The 22,133-nt window shown below is 45.2% G+C and overlaps 1 pseudogene; it reads right to left on the reverse strand.

Annotated features, from left to right (window-relative positions):
* Window positions 1-1,050: 1,050 nt before the first annotated feature.
* LOC100770496 overlaps window positions 1,051-22,133 on the reverse strand; it is a 32,207-nt pseudogene continuing 11,124 nt past the window's right edge.

The following is a 22,133-nucleotide window of genomic DNA, read 5'->3' on the forward strand; positions in this document are numbered from 1 at the left end:
CTGCTCTGAATCAAGATGGCTACAGCTACAACAATTAGCCCTCTAATATAATCTTAAATAGCCATATAACATGGTATTTAAAAAATACTGAATGGGACTGGGAGATGGCTCAATGGGCAGAGTACTTGCTCTGCAAACATGAGGACCTAAGTTCAAATCCCTAGCACTTAGATAAAACCTTGTGCGTGTATGCAAGTGCTTGCAATGCCAGCATTGGTGACTGGAGAGAGGTGTCTCCTGGCCAAAGCTTTGGGCTTCCAGTTCAATGGGAGACCCAGTCTCAGGAAACAAAGTGAAGAATGATCAAGGATGTTTTCCTTTGGCCTCAGATGTTCACACATATGTGCTTACACACACACACACACACACACACACACACACACACACACACACACCACATATACACACATATTCACAAATACACACACACACACACACCACACATACACACATATTCACAAATACACACACACACACACACACACACCACATACACACACACACACACACACCACATATACACACATATTCACAAATACACACACACACACACACACACACACCACACATACACACATATTCACAAATACACACACACACACACCACACATACACACATATTCACAAATACACACACACACACACACACACACACCACACATACACACATATTCACAAATACACACACACACACACACACCACATATACACACATATTCACAAATACATACACACACATGTATGTGTACACATGTACACATTTACATACTCCTCCTTCCCATAAACTAAGTAATAAATAAATAAATCTCCATGTGAGGGTTAATTTTTTTCAACCTGACAGATATAATCATATATTAAAAAAACCTGTGGGCATGTCTGTGAGGGACTTTTTAGATAGTTAATTGAAAAGGGAGGACTTACTGTGTAGGTAGGACCACTTTCACTGTGGGCTAGGGCCACAGACTGAATAAAAAGGAAAGATTGATCTGGGCATCAACATTACCCTCTCTTTTTGCTTCCTGATTATGGGTACAATGCAGCAGCTGTGGGTTAAATGTGACCAATTGGGGATACAGTGTGAACAGCTGTGGATACAATGTCAATAGCTGTGGATACAGTGTGAACAGCTGTGGATACAGTGTGAACAGCTGTGGATACAATGTCAATATCTGTGGATACAGTGTGAACAGCTGTGGATACAATGTCAATAGCTGTGGATACAGTGTGAACAGCTGTGGATACAGTGTGAACAGCTGTGGATACAATGTCAATAGCTGTGGATACAGTGTGAACAGCTGTGGATACAATGTCAATAGCTCTGGATACAGTGTGAACAGCTGTGGATACAATGTCAATAGCTCTGGATACAGTGTGAACAGCTGTGGATACAATGTCAATAGCTCTGGATACAGTGTGAACAGCTGTGGATACAATGTCAATAGCTGTGGATACAGTGTGAACAGCTGGGGATACAGTGTGAACAGCTGTGGATACAATGTCAATAGCTGTGGATACAGTGTGAACAGCTGTGGATACAATGTCAATAGCTGTGGATACAGTGTGAACAGCTGCCTCAAGCTCCTTCCACCTAACTTCCCTGCCATGATAGACTCATTTCCCACCTCATGATACCTCAAACTGGGTCAAAATAAAATCTTCATTCCTTAACTTGCCTTTGTCAGAGTTTTTTTTTTTTTTTTTTTTTCAACAACAGGAAAAGAAACTACATAGCCCTCCAGATATTTCCAGGTTGGCCATTTCTCTCAGACAGATACTTCAAATAGCTATTCAAGGTCTCTGACCCTTGCCACATTGACAACTCTAAAGTTACAAAACTGTGTTGTAGCAGCCAAACATGCAGGCATGTTGACGTGTCCAGATGTGCATCCCTAAGACAAGAGAGGCAAACTGGGAATTGGGTGGAACTCTCACCATCTTGTTTTTACTCCTCTGCTGGGAATGAACCCAGGGCCTTGCGTCTTCTAGCCAAGTACTCCATCATCGAGCCACACCCTCAGACCTACACCATCTCATCTTTTGAGCCTAGAGACTCCTCCAATTCTCTGGCCTAAACTGTATCCTGTCCACCAGCCGCATAGTATACCTGCATAGACGAAGGAAGGAATTGAAGGCATCAGCAGCCTGTCTATTCTTAGAAAGTAAGTGACGGATAGCTCTGGTGTGAGAGGAAGGGGGAGGAGCTCTCCAAATGGTGGGGCCTGTGGATTTCTGAGCTGGGTGTCGAAATTCAAGCAAGGATTGAGACAAACGAGAGGAAATGTTTGCAGTCCCTTGACAAATAGCAACCCCAATGAATTTTTCATGCATGCTGGATGAAGAAGGTGGCTTGGCAGCTTTCAAAATATTTCTTTGCTTGCAGAAGTGGCTAACATATGATCAACATCCCATACGGTGCAGGCATCCCCTTTGGAGTGTCTGCAAGCAGATGGTGCATCTTTGTGAAGATTGGGAGAGGGCTGCAGGGAGTTTGGAAAATGGCCTGGGAGCATTAGACTTGATGAGTTGGTCACCTGGGAGGCTGGCCACAGCCTTGGCTGACCAGAAGAGCATTCCAGAGTCAGAGTGAAAGGTAACTCCTCTAAGCATGTGGAGGAAGCAATAACTCATTGCAGGGATTTTTGTTAATGCAACACATAAGTCCTCAGTTTCCGACTCAAGCAACTTCCAGAAAAGCTTGGAGCTGTTAACTTTCATTCTAGTTGAATGAGGTCACCATCTGAAGAGCTAGGCCTAAGCCTCATTCTGAAGACAACAGGAGGACGCCTCAAGTATTTGCAGATGAGACAGACAGAATAAGTGAGTGAGCATAGTGGGTGGGCGCTTGGCTGGGCAAGTGAGTGTGAGCGGTGAGTACCTTGGGGCTTGCTGCTCTTTTCAGTGCCGACCCTTGAATACACTGGATGGATTTAATATTGACACCCAGCCAGCTGAAGAGACACTGTGTCAGTCACAAGAAGCTTGACTCAGTGTTCTTCTGGAGGCTGCACACCTGGTCTCTCCTAGTTTCCACTGAGCGCACCCCACAAAGGGAGCAGACTGGACTGGGTAGGGTATCCCTCAGCACTCTCCTTGCACTCTGGTTATGTGTTGTTGTTTTTTTTTTTTTTTTTTTTGGTCTTTTCATGAATGGACTCCATGTTTCAGAGAACATCTCACCAGCTCCAATAGTGGCTTCTCAGCCACCACTGGTTGTCCTGAAAGAATGGCTAGCTCACAGAGGCATCACACAAAAGTGGAAGTGTCACAGCCCTGTGGCAACATTGGTTCTTTTTTAAAATTTATTTATTAGTTCTAGTTAGGGAACAAGCTTGTCTCACATGTAAGTCCCTTCTCCCTCTCCCTCCCCTCACCCCCATCCCTCCTCCCCCACCCCCAGCCTACCCCCCACCCCATCCACCCACCACTCCCCAGGCAGGGTAGGGCCCTCAATGGGGGTTCTGCAAAGTCCACCAAATCTTCCTGTGCTGGGCCTGGGCCCTTCCCCATGTGTCCAGGGCCAGAGTGTAACTAACCCTTCAGGTGGGATGGGCTCTCAAAGTCCCTTCCTGCACCAGGGAAAAATACTAATCCACTACCAGAGGCTCCCTGGAGTGCAGAGGCCTCCTTATTGACATCCATGTTCAGGGGTCTGGATCAGTCTTGTACGGGCCTCCCCAACAGCATCTGGGGTCGATGTGCTCTCCCTTGTTCAGGCCAATTGTTCCTGTGGGTTTCTCCAACCTGGTACAGACCCCTTCACTCTCCATTCCTCCCTCTCTTCAGCTAAATTCCCAATTTCAGCTCACTGTATATCTGTGGATGTCTGTCTCTGCTTCCATCAGCCACTGGATGAGGGCTCTAGGATGGCATAAAGAGAAGTCATCAATCTCATTTTAGGGGGAGGGATTTTAGGTTATCCTCTCCATGATTGCCTGGATTGTCAGATCGTGTCATCCTTGTAGGTCTCTGGAGATCTCCCTGGTTCCAGATCTCTTCTCGGACCTATAGTGGCTCCCTCTTAGGTCCGAGATGATATGGTATCTCTCATCCTGCTCTCTCTCCTCTATTCTTCCCCCAACTCAATATTTCTGCCCCTCCATTTCCTCTCCTCTCCTCCTCTTCTCTTGCTCTTATTGTAGCAGCTCCCTGCCCCCCCTATCCTCATGCTCCCAATTAGTTCAGGAGTTCATGCCACTTCCATTCCTGGGGATCATTTATCCCTTAGAGTCCTTCATGTTTCCTAGTTTCTTTGGTGAAGAGGATTATAGGCTGGTAATCCTTTGCTCTATGTCTAAAATTCATATATGAGTGAGTACATACCATGTTTGTCTTTTTGTGACTGGGTTACCTCACTCAGGATGGTTTCTTCTAGTTCCATCCATTTGCCTGCGAATTTCAAGATTCCATTGCTTTTTTCTGCTGAGTAGTACTCCATTATATAAATGTACCACATTTTCTCAATCCATTCTTCAGTTGAGGGGCATCTAGGTTGCTTCCAGGTTCTGGCTATTACAAATAGTGCTGCAATGAACATGGTTGAACATATGTCCTTGTTGTATGAACATGCACTATTTGGGTATATATTCCAGAGAGGAATAGCTGGATCTTGAGGTAGACTGATTCCCATTTTTCTGAGCAACTGCCATACTGATTTCCAGAGTGGTCTTACAAGTTTGCACTCCCACCAGCAATGGAGGAGTGTTCCTTTTTCTCCACATCCTCTCCAGCATAGATTGTCATTGGCGTTTTTGATTTTAGCCATTCTGACAGGTGTGAGGTGGTATCTCAGAGTTGAGTTGCATTTCTCTGATGGCCAATGATTTTGAGCACTTCCTTAAGTGTCTTTCAGCCATTTCAGATTCCTCTGTTGAGAATTCTCTATTTAGTTCTGCACCCCACTTTTTAATTTCATTGTTTGGTGTTTTGGTGGCTAGCTTCTTGAGCTACTTATATATTTGGAAATCAGTCCTCTGTCAGATGTGGGATCAGTGAAGATCTTTTCCCATTCTGTGGGTGATCATTTTGTCCTACTGACTGTTTCCTTTGCCTTGCAGAAGCTTCTCAGTGTCAGGAGGTCCCATTTATTAATTGCAGATCTCAATGTCTGTGCTACTGGCATAATGTTCAGGAAGCGGTCTCCTGTGCCAATTTGTTCAAGGGTAATTCTCACTTTCTCTTCTAGAAGATTCAGTGTGGCTGAATTTATGCTGAGATCTTTGATCCATTTGCACTTAAGTTTTGTGCATGGTGACAGGTATGGATCTATCTGCAATTTTCTGCATGTCCGAATTCAATTGTACCAGCACCATTTGTTGAAGATGCTATCTTTTGTCCATTGTATAGATTTAGCACCTTTGTCAAAAATAAGGCATTCATAGGTGCATGGGTCAATATCAGGGTTTTCAATTCGATTCCATTGGCCTGTCTGTCTATTTTTGTGCCAATACCAAGCTGTTTTCAGAACTATGGCTCTATAGTAGAGCTTGAAGTCGGGGGTGGTGATGCCTCCAGAAGATCCTTTATTGTAAAGAGTTGTTTTGGCTATCCTGGGTTTTTTATTTTTCCATATAAAGTTGAGTATTGTTCTTTCAATGTCTGTGAAAAACTGTGTTGGGATTTTGATGGGGATTGCATTGAATCTGTAGATTGCTTTTGGCAGGATTGCCATTTTTACTATGTTAATTCTACCTATCCAAGAGCATGGGAGATCTTTCCATTTTCTGGTATCTTCTTTAATTTCTTTCTTTAAAGTCTCAAAGTTCTTATTGTACAGGTCTTTCACTTTTTTGGTTAGTGTTACCCCAAGATATTTTATGTTGCTTGTGGATATTGTGAAAGGTGATGTTTCCCTGATTTCTTTCTCATTGGATTTATCATCTGTATATAGTAGGGCTACTGATTTTTTTGAGTTAATTTTGTATCCTGCTACCTTGCTGAAGGTGTTTATCAGCCGTAGGAGTTCCCTGGTAGAGTTTTTTGGGTCACTAATGTAGACTATCATGTCGTCTGCAAATAGTGAAAGTTTGACTTCATCCTTTCCAATTTGTATCCCTTTGATCCCCTGTTCTTGTCTTATTGCTCTAGCCAGAACTTCAAGTACAATATTGAAGAGATATGGAGAGAGTGGACAGCCTTGTCTTGTTCCTGATTTTAGAGGAAACGCTTTGAGTTTCTCTCCATTTAGTTTGATGTTGGCTATTGGTTTGGTGTATATTGTGTTTATCATGTTTAGGTATGTTCCTGTTATTCCTGTTCTCTCCAAGATCTTTATCATGAAGGGATGTCAGATTTTGTCAAAGGCTTTTTCAGCGTCTAGTGAGATGATCATGTGGTTTTTCTTTTTCAGTTTGTTTATCTGGTGGATTACATTGATGGATTTTCATATGTTGAACCATCCTTGCATCCCTGGGATGAAGCCTACTTGATCATGGTGGATGATTTTTCTGATATGTTCTTGGATTCGGTTCGACAATATTTTATTGAGTATTTTAGCATCGATGTTCATGAGGGATATCAGTCTGTAGTTCTCTTTCTTAGTCATATCTTTGTGTGGCTTGGATATCAAAGTGATTGTACCCTCGTAGAAAGAGTTTGGCAATATCCCATCTGCTTCTATTGTTCGGAACAGTTTGAGGAGTACTGGAATTAGCTCTGGTTTGAATTTCTGGTAGAATTCTGCAGTGAAGACATCTGGCCCTGGGCTTTTTTTGCTTGGTAGGCTTTTGATGACTGCTTCTGTTTCATTAGGGGTTATAGGTCGATTTAAACTGTTTATCTGATCTTGATTTAATTTTGGTAAGTGATATTTATCTAGAAAGCTGTCCATTTCCTTTAGATTTTCCAATTTTGTGGAGTACAGCTTTTCAAAGTATGACCTGAAGATTCTCTGGATTTCCTCAATGTCCGTTGTTATATCCCCCTTTTCATTTCTGATTTTGTTAATTAGCATGCTCTCTCTCTCTGCCTTTTGGTTAGTTTGGCTAGAGATTTGTCTATTTTATTGATCTTCTCAAAGAACCAACTCTTTGTTTCATTGATTCTTTGTACTGTTTTCCTAGTTTCTACTTTTTGATTTCGGCTCTCAGGTTGATTATTTCCTGGCGTCTACTCCTCCTTGGTGTGTTTGCTTCTTTTTGCTCTAATGCTTTCAGTTGTTCTGTCAATTCTCTAATGTGACTTTCTTCCAGTTTCTTCATGTGGGCACTTAGTGCTATGAACTTCCCTCTTAGCACTGCTTTCAGGGTGTCCCATAAGTTTGGGTATGTTGTGTCTACATTCTCATTAAATTCTAGGAAGTCTTTAATTTCTTTTTTTTATTTCTTCCTCAACCCAGGAATGGTGCAATTGGGTGTTATTCATTTTCCACGTGAATGTAGGTTTTCTGCATTCGTATTGTTGTTGAATTCTAGCTTTAATGCATGGTGGTCTGATAAGATACAGGGGGTTATTTCAATTCTTTTGTAACTGTGGAGGTTTGCTTTGCTGCCAACTATGTGGTCAATTTTTGAGAAGGTTCCATGTGGTGCTGAGAAGAAGGTATATTCTTTTGTGTTTGGATGGAATGTTCTATAGATATCTGTTAAACCCAGTTGGGTCATAACTTCTGTCAGATCCTTTGTTTCTTTGTTAAGTTTCTGTCTGGTGGTCCTGTCTAGTGGTGTAAGGGGGGTGTTGAAGTCTCCTACTATAAATGTGTGTGATTTTATGTGTGGTTTGAGCTTTAATAATGTTTCTTTTACAAATGTGGGTGCTTTCGTATTTGGGGCATAGATGTTCAGGATTGAGACTTCATCTTGATGGACTTTTCCTGTGATGAGTATGAAATGCCCTTCTTCATCTCTTTTGATTGCTTTCAGTTTAAAGTCTAATTTGTTAGATATTAGGATTGCTACACCAGCTTGTTTCTTGAGCCCATTTGATTGGAAAATTTTTTCCCATCCTTTTACTCTGAGGTATCGCCTGTCTTTGAAATTGAGGTGTGTTTCTTGTAAACAGCAGAAGGATGGATTCTGTCTTCGTATCCATTCTGTTAGCCTGTATCTTTTTATGGGTAAGTTAAGACCATTGACATTTAGGGATATTAACATCCATTGTTCATTGGTTCTTCTTTGATTTGGACTTATTGTTGTTGGTGTCATTGCGTGTGGATTTCGCCCTCCTGTTTCTTTTTGTGTTTGGTAAAATTAGATTATCTATTTCCAGTGTTTTTGTGAGTGTAGTTATGTTCATTGGGTTGGAGTTTTCCTTCCAGAACCTTTTGTAGTGCTGGATTTGTGGATATGTATTGTTTAAATCTGTTTTTGTCATGGAATATCTTGTTTTCTCCATCTATAGTGATTGAAAGTTTTGCTGGGTACAGTAGTCTGGGTTGACATCCATGCTCCCTTAGTGCTTGTAGGGTATCTATCCAAGACCTTCTGGCTTTCAGAGTTTCCATTGAGAAGTCGGGTGTGATTCTGATTGGTTTGCCTTTATATGTTACTTGGCCTTTTTCCTTTGCTGCTCTTAATATTTTCTCTTTATTCTGTAGATTTGGTGTTTTGATTATTATGTGTCGGGGGGACTTCTTTTTGTGGTCCAGTCTGTTTGGTGTCCTGTAAGCTTCTTGTACTTTCATAGGCATATCCTTCCATAGGTTGGGGAAGTTTTCTTCTATGATTTTGTTGAATATGTTTTCTGTACCTTTGAGCAGTGTTTCTTCACCTTCTTCTACACCTATTATTCTTAGGTTTGGTCTTTTCACTGTGTCCCATATTTCCTGGATATTTTGTGTTAGGGATTTGTTGGACTTGAGGTTTTCTTTGGTTGATGAATGTAAATCCTCTAGCGAGTCTTCAATAGCTGAGATTCTCTCTTCCATCTCTTGAATTCTATTGGTTATACTCACATCTTTACTTCCTGATCATTTTTCCAGCCTTTCCATTTCCAGCATCGCCTCATTCTGTGTTTTCTTTATTGTGTCTATTTCAGCTTTCATGCTTTGAACTGTTTCAAGAACTTCCTTCACTTGTTTGGATGTTTTTTCTTGGGTTTCTTTAGATTCTTTAAGAAATTTGTTTATTTCTTGAATTTTTTGGTTTGTCTTTTCCCCCATTTCGTGTAATTTTTTTGTTTCCTCTTTGAAGGTCTCTATCATCTTGCTGAGATAATTTTTGAGGTCCATCTCATCTTCATGCTCTGTGTTGGGCTTTTCAGATCTTGCTGGAGTGGAGTCCCTAGATTCTGGTGGTGTCATATTGGTCTTTCTGTTGTTGAGTGAAATCTTATTCTGTCTTCTTCCCATATCTTCTTTTAGTGGGTGCAGGTGGGGTCTCTCTATCTCCTCTTGTGACCCAGTGGTGTGTGGGGGCCAGGAATTCAATTTCCATAACTCTGGATGGTCTTGCCTCTCCCGGTAGTCTCCTCACTCATTGTGGATCGGTTGGCGGAAAGAGATGGAAGAGTGGGGTGTTTCCAGATTCAGGGAGCTCCTCCTTGTCTGTGTCTACCCCAAGCAGGCTGGCGCAGGCCCGGGGTGGTCAGGGTGAGTGATGGTTTGGGTGGGGGTTGGGTAAGGGCAGAGTCTCACTCACCTCGTTCCTGGGTTAGGGTTAGGGTTAGGGTTAGGGTTAGGATCGGTCGGTGGAAAGGAATGGAAGAGTGGGGTGCTACCAGATTCAGAGAGCAGGGAGCTCCTCCCTGCCTGGGTGTGTCTACTCCAAGCCTGCAGGCGCAGGTGGTGGGGGAGTGGTCAGGGTGAGTGATGTTTTGGGTGGGATTTGGGTAAAGGCATAGGCTCAGTCACCTAGTTCCTGGGTCGGTCAGCAGAAAGGGCAGCAACATTGGTTCTTTGTGGTAAACAAAAGCTTCCTCCGCAGCACCTTGGAGTCCTGAAGACATTTGTTAGGGTCTTTATAGATTTTAGTAAATTCCCACCATCTTTTCTGTGAGTAGAAACTGTAATTCTAGGGAGGTGTCTCATCTTGTTAAAACACACACACACACACACACACACACACACACACACACATACACACATGCACACACGTACTTTATTTTATGGGAATGTGTGTGAGCCTGAGCGCACGACTATGGGCATGCATGCAGGAGCCAGCAGAAGTCTGAAAGTTCATTGGATCCTGTGGAACTAGAGTTACAAATGGCTGTGATCCACCATGGGTCCTGGGACAGAAACTTGGGTCCTCTGCAAGAGCAGCATGTGCTCTTAACTGCAGAGTCACCTCTCCCACCCCAGTGAGAGCTAATCTTTATTGTTAACTAGACTGGATCCTGGGCCAATCAAGAGGCACACTTGTCTCACAGCCAACATGCCCTGGGTGCTCAGAGGAGCCCAGCATGAAGGCATATCTTATCAATTATATGTCAGTAACCTTTGATATAGGATGACTTCTGAAGCAGGTTCTGTCCAGGGTTCCCTTTAGATCAGTGGTTCTCAGCTTTCCTAAGCCTTTGAACCCTAATTCAGTTCCTCATGGTGTGTTGACCCCCCGACCATAAAATTCTTTTCATTGCTACTTTATGACTGCATTTTACTACTCTCATGAATCATAATATAAATATCTGTGTTTTCTGATAGTCTTTATTATTTTGGGGGGGGGGTCTAGGCCCATAGGTTGAAAACCACTGCTTTAGACATTCAGATGACTATATAGGGTTAGGGTTAGGGTTAGGGTTAGGGTTCACGGTTAGGGTTAGGTCTACTTGTCCCATATGCAAGAGTCTGTGCTGACTTGGATTTCCTCCTGCCCTAGAATCCAAGGAGCTAGAGATGCCTTCTAACTGCCCCAGCTGTGTCTTCCTGGGAGCATCCCTGGTACAGTGCCATGGGCTTACATCGAAAGAAAAAGACAACTGATCTCCATGACCTCGGCACATTCAAGGTCACTGGCTCACCTTACAGTTTCTTTACCAGACTATGTTTGGACAGCAAGGCTTAAATGCAGGTGCCAAAATGGGCTGGATATTTTATAGAAAAAAATGAAAAAAAATCACAGCTTCTCAACTGCATGGCTTCAATCTTCCGCCACCGATTTAAAATTTAAAATGTTTCTATTATAATCTCTAAAGAATGGTTTCATCTTAAAGCTGCCCCTTAATAACCCATCCCTTGAAAAACCCAGCCAGACTTCAATAATAATAGGAGCGTCAGAAGTACAGCGATAAAGAGTTTTTCTAACACCTCTTTCTCCATTCAAGTTAGGTGACAATTTTGTTTACTTGGTTCAGGTAAAATTCCAGGTGCATTGTGAGCCCTGCAGAAGAGAAATTGATTTTCTCCCTTACAGCTTGGAGCACGGCGGCTCTTACAACCGCTATACAGTCTTTACAATGAGATAGAACGAAGGCCACCCAACGCATACAAACTGATCAGAGCCAAGGCCGCTTGCACTTGCCAGCACTCCAGCCAAGCTCCAGAGATGCCCAGTTGGCCTGTTAGGGAAGAGAGGCTGGTGTCAACGCTGATGTCTCCTCTAAAGGCTCCCACGCTCAATTGTCTCTGTGTCAGACATGACGAGTCAGTAAGGAAAGAAAACTTGACAGTGTACAGTGTGCATGATGGTTCTTTTCTCTGTCACTCCTTGTAGGCACAGCAAACAACCTTCTGTTGTGTGGGAAGGTGGCCACTAGGCCCTTAGATCTTAATTTTCAATGAAAAGCAAGAATCCTTTCCCTGAGTTTGGTTTGTATTAAGTAATATCCTCTTTGCTATATAAAATATTCCTCATAAAAGCACCTCAAGGGAGGAAGAGTTTGTTTTGGGTCACAATTTGAAGGTGTAGTCCACCGATGTGGGGATGTCATGGTGGCAAGAGTTAGCTGGCCATACTGGATCCACATTTGGGAAGCAGCTGGTCACATGACATCCACAGTAGGGGAGCAGCAAGAGGTGAATGTGCACTCTCTCCTTTTTATTCATCCTGGGACCCCAGCACATAAGACTCTGCTGCCCATACTCAGGGTGGCTCCTCCCACCTCAGCAACCCCGTCTAGAAGCTCCCTTGCAACCATACCCCGGAGATGAGTCTCTCAGGTAATTCCAGATCCAGTCAAGCTGACAATCAAGGTTAACCATTCCCATTTACAGAGCCACCAAAGGCCCTTGTCAAACCCTACCTGCTCCCTGCTGTCTCCTGTAATCCTGAGGCTGTTCCCCCTCCACCTCCTCGGTGGGTCAGTTACACGGAGCACGTGCTGTGGATGCTGTGGGCTTTATTTGTGCGCAATCTTAGATGGTTTTTAGAAATACTTCTGGACGTGAGGGTGGTGCCCTAACTGCTGGAGCATTGTTGACCCTGCGTTGCTGCTGGAAGCCTGGTCTGACTAGGTGTCTGGCACTGCTCTCTGCCTCTTCCCCGATTCCTCACTGTCTGCTCTCCTAGTTTTCACGTATACTGAGGGCTGCATGCAGTACCCAGCAATTTATTCACTAGACTGGGCTTGGTGCCCTTTGAAGTAAATGCATTCAACATGCACCCCTTTTTATTCCCTGTTGGGGCTGCACTTTTTTTACTTGATGCTGATATTACTTGACTTACCATTTAATCAATAATTCCAGTGAACGATTGGTTTCTCCCACACATGTCCTTAATTTCCTTGCTTTAGTTCCTGGAATGGTTCTTATTAACTTCCCAGTCCAGTGAGCTTGCAGCATTGCCAGGGCTGCTATTGGAGAGCGTCCACTGCAAGTACCAACAGCAGCTCAGGCCTGGGGGTTTCCAGACTGCAGCCTCTGCCCTTTCCGATTTTTCAGTGGAAGCTGCTTCACCCATACACCCCAACATAACCCCATTTTAAATCCATGCAGATTAGGTTGCTATTAAAAGCTTACTCTAAACACATCTACCCCTAAACATACAAACAGCGTTCTATATGGAACATGGAGGAATCTCAGGAAGTATTCTGATAAACTATCCATGAAGATGTGCCTTTGAAATAGAAACAAGGAATGCAAGTGTGTTGTCTTCCGGCAATTCATTTTTACCTATGAAAGCTGTGCTCTCGGAATTAGATATTAACAGCGGTACACTGGAAATTGACATGAGCGATGTTTGCACACAGCGTTCTTGGGTTTCCCCGATGCCAGCGAGGAGTCGGCTCCATGAAAATCGATGATTTTATTAATATATACGGGACCAGACTGCATCCTGCTCACAGGGTTTTTAATGAGGTCGGTGCCTGAAAACACAGGGTTCCAAAGAAAAGTTGAATAAATGGCATGTCAGTTCTGTTAAATCACACTTGGTTATGTATTTTTGCCTCCTGCTCTTCAGAACTAGCAAGCCACATAGCCAGAGCACTTGCACACTCTGTGGTGCTGCAGAAATGGTCAGCTTCTGTCCCCTGCATAATGATGCAAGAATGTGGCCAAAACCTCCACACACAGCCTGTCCACACAGTGTGATACAATGTTGCTCACGTAACTTTCAGAGCCTTGGAGAGAGCTAATTAGAGGGAATGAGTGATTTTTTAAAGCTCGCTGGGTTGATATATCAAACATCATATGCAGATATATCAAACATCATATGATCTGGGCTTTGTGGCTCAGGAGAAAAAATTCAATATGGCTTTTGTTTGATCCAGTTGCTTCTGCCACTCCCATCCTTCGGGGCTGGGGAGATAGACCAGTCGTTAAAGCACTTGCCTGGGTTCCTATTTCCAGTACCCACTGAAAACTGGATAATCCTGGCATTAGGAAGGTGGGCACAGGAGGATCCCTGGGGCTCACTGCAGCTAGTTTTGGTGAACTGTGGGGTCAGTGAGGGACATGGCTAAACGAAATTAGGTGAGGAAGGAGACAGGAAGACAGCTGACAATGCGTGGCACAGGCACATCCACGGGCTCACAAACGCACATGGTTAAGTAAATCAATAAATGCCTATTTGAAAGGCTTGATTTCCTGTTTAAGCTCCTCAAACCTTGTTCTTTAGCCTTTCTAGCCCTAATTGGCATAATTTATTCTTTTAGGAGAAGGGAGACACATGTAGCTTTTGGGAAATCCAAACTTGATCATCTTTCTGTATTTCTAATTGGCTATTTCAGAGGCAAGGCATGCTACAACCTGCTCATAAATTCAGCAGGGTGAGAAATAAGGAGCTATGATTTAGTGTCTTCCCTAAAACCGCAGTTGCCTCTCAGGAGCTATCCATCTCCAGCAAGGAAGCTGGGGTGCAGTACCAGCGAGCCCCTCAGGGCTGGGATCTTGACCTTTGGAAGCACCGGGTGTCAAGATTTCTCAACTCAGTGTACTGTCAGGAAAATTGTGACAATTTGTGATCTGGGGACAGCTTGTGGAATGCAGATGTGGAGCACTTAGGGGGTCAGGCACCTGGAAGCAATGCCCCAGGCAGATGTTCTCATGTTCCATGTCACCTTCCTCAGAGGCTTTCACTTCTAGGAAGAGAGCACCCCACTTCCCTATGGCAGGCAGCCACATTTCCCTAGGCGGTCCTTTTGTTTTTCTTGAGAATTTCACAGTGTTTATGCTGAGGTAGAAACTAAGCCGGAGACTGACATGCTCTGTATACCACCGTACTCAACATGGCATGTATGGAAGCCCACACATGCGTGATTTAGCTATGTCTCTGAGGACGGGAGAGCTTTTCCTTTCGGCCATCTATAGTAGCTGTATTTACTACAGCTCATGTGCAGTATTTTACAATGAAAGTAAAGAATCAGAAAGCCAAACAAAATCCAAATTCATGGTCCTCCCAGGCCCTGGGCTAGCATTTACCCCATGGCCTGTAAGGAAAGAACAGCATTTTCCACACAGCTTACGAGGGAGGTGAGGAGCTGAATTCATAGGATGTGCTGTGCCAGGAGCCTCTGAGAAGACTGAGGATGGCTCCCTGGAGAAGGGAACTGTGCGGCTTCCTGCACTCCCTTGGGAAACAACCAGTTCAGCGATCAGAAATGGGGATGCTGAGAGTTCTAAACACCCCTTTTGTCTATTTGCTAAAAGAGAAAGAGGGAGTTGAGTGTCAGCTTAGTAGAGACAGCTACTGCCGGCCATGCCTCTCCATGATCTTCCTGTTCAAGACTTAAGGTATGAGTGGGGAATGGACACCATCATTGTCTTGAAGTCAGGAGGGAGACACAAGGCTCAGTCCTGGAGGAGACGCCCGGGTCGGGACTAACTGAGGTGATCTGAGGAGGCCAGGCCACTTGGGTGTCTGCAGCTGCTTTGTCCCTCCTTTGCAGAGAACCTCCAGCCCAGGGAAACCACACAGGCTGTGCACTCAGAGGCCTCAGCCCAAACATTGTGCACAGAAGCCTACCCTCAGCTTCCTGACCTTCCAGGGGGTGCAGACACCCTTTTCTGGGGACAGGGGGAAAGGGCCAGACCCTGCTATTGGTGGTTGTTCATGTTGGGGAGAGCAGGACTAAGTCTGGGGGGCCTATTGTATTTGAAGTTGCCAGAAGGAATGTCTGAAATTCCTAGAGGCACAGATTTCCCTGGGAGTCATACTCACAGCGGAGAGTTTGAGATAGGACATGGGACAGGTTTGGGTTGCAATGAGAAGCCCAGAGAAGGACTTGGCTCACTGCGGTGGGGGGGGGGCAAGGCGGGCTAGGCTTCAAGAAGACCACATGCCTGGGGGACACTTCCTCCCCAGGGGAAAAGGAACTGCTAGCTACAGACCAGGTAGACTCCACACCCCATTTTCCAGAAAGATCTCTCTGTGCACAGCCAGCGTCTGAAACCTGCTTCACCCCATAGGAGATTCATGAAGTTGAAACAGGTTTCAGGGGAACCAGATTCCAGTAAATCACCCATCCTCAATCCCTGTCTGCATGGGGCTGGAGAGATGGCCCTGTGGGTGACAAACGCTGCTGCTTTTGCAGAGAACCTGCCTTGTATTTCCAGTACCCACACAATGACTCATAGCTGTCCGTAACTCCAGGTATGATGACTTCTTCTGGCCTTCTTGAGTACCACACACATGTGCATAGACATACAGGCAGTGGACACTCATACACATAAGCTAAATATTTACAATGGCAATGGAGAAATGTTGGTCTCTGCACTCAGGGGTACAGAGTAACTTTCCACTGGGGCCAATTATTTCCATGCTACAGGAGCAGGAAGCTTTCTCCTAATGCCACCAGAGCAGGCAACCTCTTTGCTACAACAGGAGTGCAGTTGGCCCTGCTAAAGAGATGGGCCTTTTGGACAATAAGGGGTTTGCATGCCATTTAGCTTTCTGTGGCAGATGCTGCTTTCACCTGGTATCATGGTGTTCTGTGGAGCTGATTTATCCCAGAGAGAATTGCCTTCAATATTGTCCTTGAGAGCCCATGAAGCAATATTAGAGTGTTCTGTCTTCATCTTCCCGGTGCTCTGGCTGCTTTAATAACTCCTTTGCTTCTGAGAGTAGCCTGGGATGAGTCTGCTTTGCTGTTTGGCATTCACAGATCTCCACACTCCACTCGAAGTCTTGTACCATGACGATTTCACCCTAGGCCCTCCAGTGTGAGAGTTCTGTAACAGGCAATCGGCTCTACAGGCAGCTGGCTCTGCCTTCTGCTTTGGACTGGCCCACTGTTTCTAGAATGGGGCCTGTGTGTGAGTGTTCTTGCATCTGCCCCTGTCTGTAAAGATGCCTGTGGTGGCTTGGGCCCCTTTGGAAGACAGGATGGAGGAAATTGGAAGTCCCTATCCACAGGCAACAGGGGCTCTGGGGAGTCCTTTGGCCCTTCAGAAACTGACCCATCCTAGTCACTTTACCTGTTGTTGTGACGAAACACTCTGACAAAAGCCATGAAAAGGAGGAAGAGTTTACCTTTGCTCTCCTTTCAAGGGTACAGTCCATCTTGGTGGGAAGCCTGGGTGATGGGTGTCTAAAGCAGCCGGCCGCATGCGTCTGAAATCAGGAAGCAGAGAGTGATGCTGTTTAGTGCCCTGTCTCCACTTACACAGTCCGTGATCCCAGCCAGGGGATGGTGACACCCATAGCAAGCAGGACTGCCCACTTCAGTTAATGTAATCAAGACAAGCCCAGCAGGCATGCCCTGAGGCCCACATTCTAGGGGATTCTAGAACCTATCAAGTTTATTACTGAGACTGAATACCCTCATATGACCTAACCCCAGTGAAACCTTGTAGATAGATAAGGACTGGCTTGCTGTGATGAGCAGACTGGTGGCTGGAGAGGATTGCAGTGGGTGTGTGTGTGTAAAAGGAACAGGCTGTCATGGAACAATGCTACGGAGCCTCAGAGGACAGCCACAATTTTGGTTGCACAGGCCACCCAAGTGCTGATTCTCCACATCTAGGGGCTTTGTGCATCTCTAGGTCTGTCTAGGTGACCTCCTTGCAAATGGGCTTGTTGATGTCAATGGGGAGGCTAAGTTCATTGTAGTATTAATGGAGACAGTCATCCATCACTTTTCTCTGATTTCCTCATTTCTCAGCCAAACAGCTGGGAAGGAGGGTGAAGACACAGACCCTCAGGGCTTATATTTGCCAGGACTCATGGCAGAGGGCCAGGTATCCTCCCCCCCACCTCTCTTCTGTTTCTCTTCCTTTACAACTCAACACATTTTTAAGCAAAGTGGCATTGTCCTCTCAGAACTGCAGGTGTGCTCTCTGCTCCTCAAGCTCTGGGGACATTGTTGGATAGCTGAGATCAGCCCCAGGAACTGCCGAATCCATGCTGGCCTCAGGAGCATCATAAATCTGATGCTGGGACACCTGCTTGGCCTGGTTCAGGGCGAACATGCATCCACCAAAACCTCTGTTTTGTGGAAGAGGAGGGATGTGTTTCCTCTCTGAATACTACAGCAGATGTCAATCAGAGAACTGGAGGGGCAACTCATGTTCCTTCTTAAAGGACGCCATGCAGGGTTTGTCTTTGCCACAGTGACAATGACTGTGTTGGCAGTGTGGGGTCTTGCTTCACCTAACCCAACCAATCTGGGCAGCACACAGTCAGCCTCTACTACAATCCAGCTGGGCCCTTCCAGAATGATGTGTTTGAACCAGACACATGAAAAGGATTTGCTGGTATTTGGCGCAGTGGGCAGGAGTGGAGTACCCCATTGCTGGGTGGTTTCTGCGGAGTCATCTGGGGAAAAGCCTAGCACTTCTGCAGCTGTGTCTCTGAGATGCAGCCTTGGGGTTACCTCTTGGGACTCTAGGTAATCTGGTTGTGGCTTGAACAGAGGCTGGCTGCTTCCAAGCAGAGCGAAACTTAACTTCAGTGCTTCTCATTAAATGCCTGATGGGAGTAACAAGCTCACAGAGTTCTATCTGGGTGCAGAACATTGAGCTAAAACCTTCATGGGAACGGTCTATAGGCATGTTCCCTGTCTATGTACATTTGGGGTCACACAGAAAGGTAGTGTCTAGACTACACAGATGGAAGTGGGGGGGCGGTAAAGGGCTCAGTATCCATCAGCATGACATGAGAAATCATATTTGGGACAGCATGAGGTTCTGATCTTTCCTACTTTTCCTCAATACGGGTGGGGGCCAGGAATGGCTTGGAACTGGACACAGGATGTGTGAGTTATTTAAGTAGTGGCAATTGAGCATGGAATCAGGTGACAACGTTGGCTTCTGCTTACTAGACATGCTCCTGGTCCAGAAAAAAGCATTCTGGAAATGGGAAAAGGTTTCAGCTCCACACACCAGGCCAACCTAGCAGATACCTGTCATGGTGGTTGGTGGCCATGACTTAGAGCAGGCAGCCCCAACTATGTCATCGATGACCCTGAGTTTACATTCATAACCCTTAGAGCAAAGGGCTTACTGTGAGAGTTTGCTCTAGCTGTGGGCTGAACAGTCCCTTGGGAGTCTTGTTTCCTCCTGTTACTGTTTGCTCAGTGTGAGTTGGTAGCAGATCTAGCCAGTGGTTCTCACAAATGATGGGAGATGAGGGAGGAGATGGGTGGGCCCAGGAGGGCAAAATCCAATCCATGCCATGTTCAGTGGCTTCTGAGGACCACAGTCATCCTTGAGGTATTAACCTGAGTTTGTTAGAAGGTGGTTATTTATGGGTTCCTTTTGCCTGTTTGTTTATTGTTCATAGAGCAGGGTTTTGCTATGTGGCCCAGGCTGGCCTTGAATTCATGGTAATCCTTTTGCCTCAACCTCTCCAGGACTGCAATTACAAACATGAGCTACCACACCCAGATTAAAGGATGAATCTTGATGAATCTAAACCACAGCCGCTGGGAACAGAACATCTTTGAGATCCATGCACCTTGACTGGATTATAGGGTGACCTGGACACTTGGCCAGACAGTGTTCTGTGTATGTCTAGGTGGAGGGAGTTTCTGAGTGAGATGGGGATTTAAATGGAAAGGTCTCTGTAACAGACTGCCTCAAACAGAAAGCTTGGCCCTCTAAGGAACAGGAGAGTATGGTTCCCGCCCGATTTTGCCTTTTTCATGTTCTTAATTTTTCTGGCCTCTGATTTAGGTCTTTGTCATCCTGGGTCCCCAGCTTCCAGATTAGCCTGCAGGCCTAGAGATCAGCTGGTTTCCTGAACTGTGTGGCCCTGTTTCTCTGAAGAGCCAATCTTTGTAGGAGAGAACCCACAAAGATCTTGCAGAGATTCCATTCCTGTACCAGGTGAGGCTGAGTGTTAGGGTGGTTTGCAGGCTACTGGCCTGACTGCTTTTCACTGCTCACATTTACACCCTTGTCCAGAGATTCCACAAGGGGCCATGTGAGAGACTCTGGGAGAGACCCTGCGAGGGGCCATGTGATGCTTCTACCCAAGCTCAGTCTTGAGACTTTGATGGAGCTGAGGGCCCCACCCTTTAGGCTAGGGTTTGTTAAGACTACCACATGGACGTGTCTCATACACACCTGTGAGGAAAAGGTCACTCATGAACCTCCAGATCTCCCTCCCTTCACTCCTGTTGCTTCCTGTCAAAGCCATTGCATCCCACATGGAGCCCTTGGAGATGTTCAGTCCTAAGACTACTGAGTGTTGTGTTCTTCCCTCTCCAGTAGCTTCTTTGCTTTGTCTGAGAGGCCTTTATAGCAAGGGGCAAACATATAGTCTCAGAGGTTAGAAAAACTCCAGATAATGCCAAGCTCACCCTTTCAGGAGATGGTGATCTGACCACAGCCACTGAACTCCGCAAAGGGGCCTGAGCCATTCATGAGTGCCAGCAGAAGCTCCCTGATGATTTTAAGGGGCCTCTGTTTCTTCCAGGTTGACCTCTACAAGAGTTCATCATTGAGGAGTCCAGTTGAGCTGTACTTGGTGAGGGCAGGCAGGTGTTGGCAGACTGCCTCCACCCACAGAAAAGCACCAACAGAGAGAAACCACCTCACTTTTCATTTAGACACTTTGGTTTTAGATTTTTAATTATAAGAAGCCATATTATTCTATAATAAAACTTAAACACAGGTTAATATGGTTGGTAATTAGCATATAATAGGAATTTGTAGGGAAATGAATGTCCCCAACCTGCTTAGAAACAGCATGCACTGTTCAGCAGGATACCTGTTTCCTCAGTAATTATACTTGTAGAGGGTTTTGTCTGCTAAATCAGAATTTCCTCATGAAGACTGCAGTGACTTCCTTCAAGCCAAATCCCTGCTGCATGGATACAGAGTCCGAAGAACCTGAGTCCAAATTTGTGACAATTTCTTGCAGCTAAAGTGATTTTTAGGCATCTGGCTGCATTCTGTGAGGGGCATCACTGCAGACAGACAGAGAGGGGTGCTGGGAAGCAGGTAGTGCCGCTGAACCAACAGTGTGATGGGGGTGAGCCACTTTGAAAGCACCAGTGCTCATCTTCCCTTAGGCCCCCAGTATCCTGTTCTGAGTCTACCCAGGAAAAGCAACACACGATTTTGCCTTTTGATTTATAATTCATGGGCTCTGTGCACCAGGCTACTCACGATCACGGTGGCTGGTGTTGCCTGTTGTAAAGGCAGGCTTGAGCAGAGCCAGTATTTTGATGTTGACAGTTAGTGCTTGCTTGACATAATTTGAATATTATTTTCCTTAGAAACTGAAGGGAAAAGAAAGCCTGTCCCTTGAAATAAAGTTCTGGGGTATGAAGAGAACTGCCACATTCGGCATTCATGACCCGTTTATCTTCCGTTCTTTAAGAAATATTAAAAATATTTGCAGTGGCAAGATACCATCCAAGCAGTCTGCAAGATAAATTAGGAACAATGCTATCTTGCCTTTGATTTATGGCATAGAAAATGTAAATACATTCCCCTGCCTACAACTTCATGAGTGAAAAATGCCAAGCACAGTTTATTGTGATTATTTTGGGCTAAAAACTGTCTTATTGTTGGTTTTATGGGCAAGTTGCTGGGAACACCAATCCATAGACTTGTTTCTCCTGAGGACTGATGGGAACGTCAGTCCCCTTTGCTGCCAAAGGTGAGAGTTGGTACCTGTGTGTTTGACAGACATCAGAGAGCTGGGATTCTGCATTGAGTGGTTTTGGGGAAATGTTTGAAGATTGAAGGTCACACCCTCCAAATATTCAGCCATGATTTGCTCCAAACCATGAGTGTGGCTGTCACACTCCTAGTAGATGTTGGGATTCACTGGTGTCCCTCACTCACCTTTTGTATTTCAAGGGTGAAGACTTAGCCTCCCTTAGCAACCACATTACCTCTATCAATAACCACCATGCATTGGACTGGGCATGTTGACAGGGCTTATGCACCATTTATACAAGTAAAGATTTAGAAATAAACCAAACCAAACCAACCAACCAACCAAGCAAACAAGTGAACAAACCACCACCACCACCACCACCACCACCACCAACAACAACAACAACAACAACAACAACAGTCCAGGATCCATGCCCTTCAGTACTGGCTCATGTAATCTTCCATCTCCCCGGAAGCCCCTGGCCACGAAGACCCAGAGTCACTCAGTGTTCCTGTGGGGGTGCCACAGGCCACATACAGTCACAGCCTATTCCTGAGCCTTTCCAGATATGGCTGGCAGGACAAAAAAAATAATGTTTATAAAGGGCTTGGTAGGGGCTGGAGAGATGCGACCATGGTTAAGGGCACCTGTTGCTCTTGTAGAGGATGGTGGTTCCCAGGACCCACGTGGTGGCTTATAACCATCCATAATTCCAGTTCCAGGGCATTCAACACCCTCTTCTGACCTCTGTGGCAATCAGGAGTGCATGTG

This window comes from Cricetulus griseus, chromosome 6 (assembly GCF_003668045.3).
Source record: "Cricetulus griseus strain 17A/GY chromosome 6, alternate assembly CriGri-PICRH-1.0, whole genome shotgun sequence".
Classification (NCBI taxonomy): Eukaryota; Metazoa; Chordata; class Mammalia; order Rodentia; family Cricetidae; genus Cricetulus; species Cricetulus griseus.